This window comes from Nannobrachium achirus (assembly GCF_963921795.1).
Source record: "Nannobrachium achirus genome assembly, chromosome: 14".
NCBI lineage: Eukaryota > Metazoa > Chordata > Actinopteri > Myctophiformes > Myctophidae > Nannobrachium > Nannobrachium achirus.
This window is the reverse complement of record NC_137821.1, coordinates 2,245,152-2,251,979: the sequence shown is the minus strand read 5'-3', so window position 1 is coordinate 2,251,979 and position 6,828 is coordinate 2,245,152.

Here is a 6,828-nt window from a genome sequence, read left to right as displayed (position 1 = left end):
ACCTTTAGAGATGGGGATTGTCACAATACCGAGCTATTTAACACTGTTACTGAACACACACTCTATAGCAATGATTACTGTCACAATATAGAGCTATTTAACACTGTTACTAAACAAACACTCTATAGCAATGATTACTGTCACAATATAGAGCTATTAAACGCTGTTACTGAACAAACACTCTATAGCAATGATTACTGTCACAATATAGAGCTATTTAACACTGTTACTGAACAAACACTCTATAGCAATGATTACTGTCACAATATAGAGCTATTTAACACTGTTACTGAACAAACACTCTATAGCAATGATTACTGTCACAATATAGAGCTGTTTAACACTGTTACTGAACACACACTATAGCAATGATTACTGTCACAATATAGAGCTATTTAACACTGTTACTGAACAAACACTCTATAGCAATGATTACTGTCACAATATAGAGCTATTTAACACTGTTACTGAACAAACACTCTATAGCAACGAGTACTGTCACAATATAGAGCTATTTAACACTGTTACTGAACAAACACTCTATAGCAACGATTACTGTCACAATATAGAGCTATTTAACAATGTTACTGAACAAACACTCTATAGCAACGATTACTCTCACAATATAGAGCTATTTAACACTGTTACTGAACAAACACTCTATAGCAATGATTACTGTCACAATATAGAGCTATTTAACACTGTTACTGAACAAACACTCTATAGCAATGATTACTGTCACAATATAGAGCTATTTAACACTGTTACTGAACAAACACTCTATAGCAATGATTACTGTCACAATATAGAACTATTTAACACTGTTACTGAACAAACACTCTATAGCAATGATTACTGTCACAATATAGAGTTGTTTAACACTGTTACTGAACACTCTATAGCAATGATTACTGTCACAATATAGAGCTATTTAACACTGTTACTGAAAAAACACTCTATAGCAATGATTACTGTCACAATATAGAGCTATTTAACACTGTTTCTGAACACACACTCTATAGCAATGATTACTGTCACAATATAGAGCTATTTAACACTGTTACTGAACACTCTATAGCAATGATTACTGTCACAATATAGAGCTATTTAACACTGTTACTGAACAAACACTCTATAGCAATGATTACTGTCACAATATAGAGCTATTTAACACTGTTACTGAACAAACAATCTATAGCAATGATTACTGTCACAATATAGAGCTATTTAACACTGTTACTGAACAAACACTCTATAGCAATGATTACTGTCACAATATAGAGCTATTTAACACTGTTACTGAACAAACACTCTATAGCAATGATTACTGTCACAATATAGAGCTATTTAACACTGTTACTGAACAAACACTCTATAGCAATGATTACTGTCACAATATAGAGCTATTTAACACTGTTTCTGAACACATATATCACAATATAGTCCATAAACCCTTTGACAATTTATTTTCATTTCAACCAGAGAATACCTTTAAAGAATAAAGAGTTAGGGTTACAATTAGAAAAGGTTGAAATATTATCAGACATTTAAAGTTTGGGTTCAGGAGTTAGTGTTAGAGTTATGGTGCAGAGTGGCGCGTTGTGAGCTTATAGATCTGCTTTAGTGTTGAAAAGGGATTTTTTTTTTTTATAATGGCCTTCATAAAATAAACCGAAAATGCTGCCATCCTCACATGTCAACACGTGCATGTGTGCGTGTGTGTGTGGTATGTATGGGGGGGGGGGGGGAGGGGGGGGGGGGGGGGAGGAGGGTGTGGTAGATTGGGGGGGATGTGTGTTACATAAGCGTGTGTCCTATAGACCCCCCCCCCCCCCCCCCCCCCACGTCCTTCTTAAAACCACGCCCCCTGCTCTGCAGTGGTGCATAGTAACTGAATACTTTTTATACTCAGGTACTGTTATTCAAGTACACTTTGGAGGTACATCTTTTTGATATACATTTAAACTTCTACTCCGCTACATCTCACTCTCAGAGATAAATGTTGTACATTTTTCCTCCTTTACAGTTATTTTACAGCTTATTATTATTATTATTATTATTATTATATATTAAGTTATGAAGATGTAAATTATACTCAAGCCCTATTGTAGCCCTGTGTTTTATACCGTGTCTATTCGAGAACCATTCGAAAAATAACTGATCTACAAGCTCACCAACACGTCACCATCAGCTATTTTCTACAAGGTTTTGGTGTAAAATAAAGACAGATTGTATGTTGATACCTAAACCAATGTGCTTCAACTCAAGTTAAATATTTTACTGGCAACAACAGTATTTTTGCCAGACCCATGAAATGGGTAGGCCTACATAAGCAAATGTCGGTCTGTCCGGGTTTTCTATATAAAGGGTATATATGATGATGACATGATGATGACATGCCTACAAAAGGCATGATGTCATAAATGATGATGACAGACAGGGGGTCTGGCACAACCAGGTTGACCTGGTCTAGTTTATTATGGGATATTGATAGTTGAAAAATTAAAACTGAGTCGTTTTAGATGTGTCTGCGTATTAAAACATTGCAGATGTACACCTGCATTTATTGTAAAGATCTTGGTATCGTGAGAACGAACAGCATGTTTAAAAGGCATTTGTTAGAATGTTAGGGGTTAAAAGGGTTCAAAGTAAAACATCAAAGGCCCTGGTTCTAGTTAGTGTGGTTGCTATGGAAACACACTATTGTTCTCCGCGAACCTTTGTCACCAAAAGGAAACCTTTTGACCTTTTTTTGTTCATTGAGTTTATTGGACGTCTTTTTCCCGTAACCAAAGCTCTTTGCCAAAAATAGCCGATCCTAGACTTAAATCCTAGTCTGAAGATGTTATGCAAGCACGACCACCGCTCACTTCACATTGGGTGTGATTTTTTCACTCTCTACCAAATCTCTTTGCCAAACAAAATAGCAGATCTACAAGCTCACGTTGTGTGAGCTTGTAGATCTGACATTTTTCGGCAAATGTTCCGCCCCAGGATAATGGATGTTGGGGATGTTTTGATGATGGGGATAATATCGTAAATCGCGATTTCTTTGGTCACAATAATCGTGATATGAAATGTTCATATCGCCCATCCCTATAAACAGGTAGACCACGCACCTAATCAGTAAAAATGCTATCTAGCTTCATGTGTGATAGATATGAATTATGATACATAATTGTATGATTTGTGTATGAGGCTCATATGACCATATAAGGTTATATTATGAATACTGTCTGAACTTACAGTATAGGAGACCATGTTTTGGTTGTATTGTAAGTTCTGGCTAGTGGAAAATGATCAACACTCTACGTGTCTGTCTTCTTGTTATGATATGGGAACGAATCAATGAGTCCCACTACGGTCATATACTGTATTCCATATATACTGTATGTTAACTTCCATCTTGGGAAGAGAGAATTAGCAAGCTGCCACTACGATGGTATGCTCACTGTTTTGTCTCTTTGTCTGACTCTCTTCAAAGATTGTCTTTTGGCTCGTCTCTGTCTTATTTTGGTTATGGATTTATCCACATCCATATTTATTTAAGTTATTATTAAAGTTTTTATTTAACAGTGGTCATTGAGGGAAGGGGGAGTGTTACAGTAGTGCTATGGGTTTAGGTGGAGTCTGAAGAGGTCTTCAGTCCACCAACAGAACTTTCTAGTATAAACCCATGAATTACAATCACAGCATGCAATATAAATGATAAGACAGAATTCATCAATAACAGAACACATAAATCCCAGTGGATTCCTTGTGCAACCACACTTGCAGTTTCCCAGGATTACATCTTTAGTTACTTTCCACTGTTCCTCTCCTCCTCCTCTCATCCTCCCATCCTCTCATCCTCCCATCCTTTCATCCTCTCCTCCATTCATCCCTCCATCCTCCTTGGCACAGATTCTCAGCACTGGCAGGAGAGGATGTGGCAGCCTGGCATATCAATGCCCCACACACACAGACAACGCACGCACGCACGCACGCACATACACACACGTGCCCCATGTCCCACGTGCACACATACACGTGCACATACATTCTCTCTCTCACTCACTCACTCACTCACTCACTCACTCACTCACTCACTCACTCACTCACTCACTCACTCACTCACTCACTCACTCACTCACTCACTCACTCACTCACTCACTCACTCACTCACTCACTCACTCACACACACACACACACACACACACACACACACACACACACACACACACACACACACACACACACACACACACACACACACACACACACACACACACACACACACACACACACACACACACACACACACACACACACACACACACACACACACACACACACACACACACCCCTCCCCCCTCTCATTTGGCCCACCAATCAGAAAAGCCCCTCCCCCTCCTAGTGGAACAGGGGGGGGAGGGGGGAGCTCTGAGTAAAATTCCATTCAGGACCCTCTGTGATGTAATACTCTGCTTCACAAGCTCTGGCTCGGGACCCCGAGGTGGGCCAAGGACACATGCGTATGGGTCACCAGTGAATAAATAGTTATTGAGTGGTGCTACTAGCTTTAATGCACAGGTATGTCCCACACTCGTCTCATTGGCTAAGCTTCATGGGACGCTTAATGAAATGAACTCATAAAAACCCTGCTCACTTCATACCGGGTGATTTTATCAACAGAATTCCATTACAAATTTGAAAAAAGGGGGTCATGAAAATAGCAGATCTGCAAGCTCACAATGTGTCACAATAGCATAGATCTGCTATTTCAAAGAGCCCATGTATTACTATAGGGTTAAAGTGGTTCAACTGATTTAGATGCTAGATTATTAACACATTCCCTAGGGACCCCCTGGAACTCTCTCGAGGACCCCTGGGAGTCCACGCACGGACCCCACTTTGAGAACCACTGATCTACACAATATAGCACCATAACCTCTAACACATAGGAAATGGTCAATAAAATAATGACAGGCCTATCCACAAGTTAACGCCCCATCCTGTATTGTGCCGAGTGTGATCTACAACAGGGGTTTTCAAAGTGGGTGACGGGCACCTTGGCACTCCAGGGGTGCCACGAGATAATTCGATAATATTTGGAATTCATTTGGACACTTATATTTAGTATCATTTTTAACTTGAAGTGCAAAGTTATGTTCAGTCAGTTCTAATCAAAATGGCTATTATCTCAACGTTTTCCTCGCAACATCATCGCTAAAATATGCCTAAATATAAGGTGTTGGGGTTGAAAAATATTAATATAATGTAGGGGTGCCTCGGATGAAAATAATATTTATAGGGGTGCTCTGAGCCAAAAAAGCTTGGGAACCCCTGATCTACAAGCTCACAGAGGTTGCATCTGCGACGCTTGTATGTCTGCTGTTCTCCGGATGTGTCCCACACATAATTCTACTGTAAATTCTGACGGAAACAGGTGGATATACTGTATATATCGCCTCGATCCTCAATGCAGTTCATTCATATACACATTCATTTAACCTACACCAGCAGGTTGGTTGATTTAACATTCAGAACGGGTACACATTATTGTGTATCATTATTTTATGTTTTAACTATTGAAGAATAGCAGATCTACAAGCTCACAGCTCACAATGTGTTTTAATCGTGCAGCAAACGGAAAGAAACGCAACGGTGAGCCAATGAGCAGGTTGGTGCCAAGCATGGTTTCCTCTGACATCACTGTATGAATGACATCACTGTATGACATCACTCTGACATCACTGTATGAATGTAATGTAATGTTTAGTTTAGTTTAGTTTAGTTTAGTTTATTTGATCATCATATTTCATACAGGTCATACATTCATATAATCATTGTTACAGGTGATCAAAAGGAATAGGCTGAAGCTAAAAGCTTGTGAATGCCTATCCTACATGTTCATTAATTAAGACATTGATTAGTTATAAGTGTTCAGATTATTATTATTATTATTATTTTTTTTTCAAAACAAAAAGAGAAAGAAAAGAAAAAAGAGAAAGAAAAGAAAGAAGAAAAAAGAAAAGAAAACATTTTAAAAACTAAAAACAAAATGTAATGCATGTAAAGCACCTTGGATAAAGGCGCTATATGATTGATTATGAAGGCACCATTTACCATGTATTTAACCACAAGGTTTTACACAGAGTAAAATATCTATAAGGGTCCATTTGGTTTCATTTTACATTCTCAAGAGTTAAAGATCTATAAGGGTCCATTTGGTTACAACTCTCCATCATTAACCTGGGGACCACCTTGAGAACCACTGCTCTACATACATCTGTCATCATCATCATCATCATCATCATCAGGAGCGTCACAAGGGGGGAAGTGGAACTGAGTTACTAGGGCAGGGGCCCTAGTAACTTTGGCTATTGAAAAATAGCAGATTTACAAGCTCGCAGCACGGCACTCGAACATTTGTAAGTCAAATTTTGCTTCTGGGGGGTCCCTGGAACTAGATATTGGGGGTCCGTGGCCAAATACATATCCTCTTGGGGGTCCTTTACATGAAAAAGTTTGAGCATCACTGACATGGAAACATAGGTTTCTTGCACACATTCTCACGATTTTTCAAAAACAGCAGATCTACAAGCTTGCAGCGCGGCACTCGGTGCCGCGCTGTGAGCTTGTCGATTTGCTATTTTTCAATAGTTAACATTCATGGGGGGCCCGCAGTGAATCCTTGTACCCAGGGCCCAGAATTTGGTGTGACGCCCCTGATCATCATCATCATCATCATCTTCATCTCCTCATGGACACACAGCTAATCATCAGCTGCTCAGCTGAGCTCACAGCTGGTAGGTGAGAAAGAAATCTGATATGCTCTCCTTGACA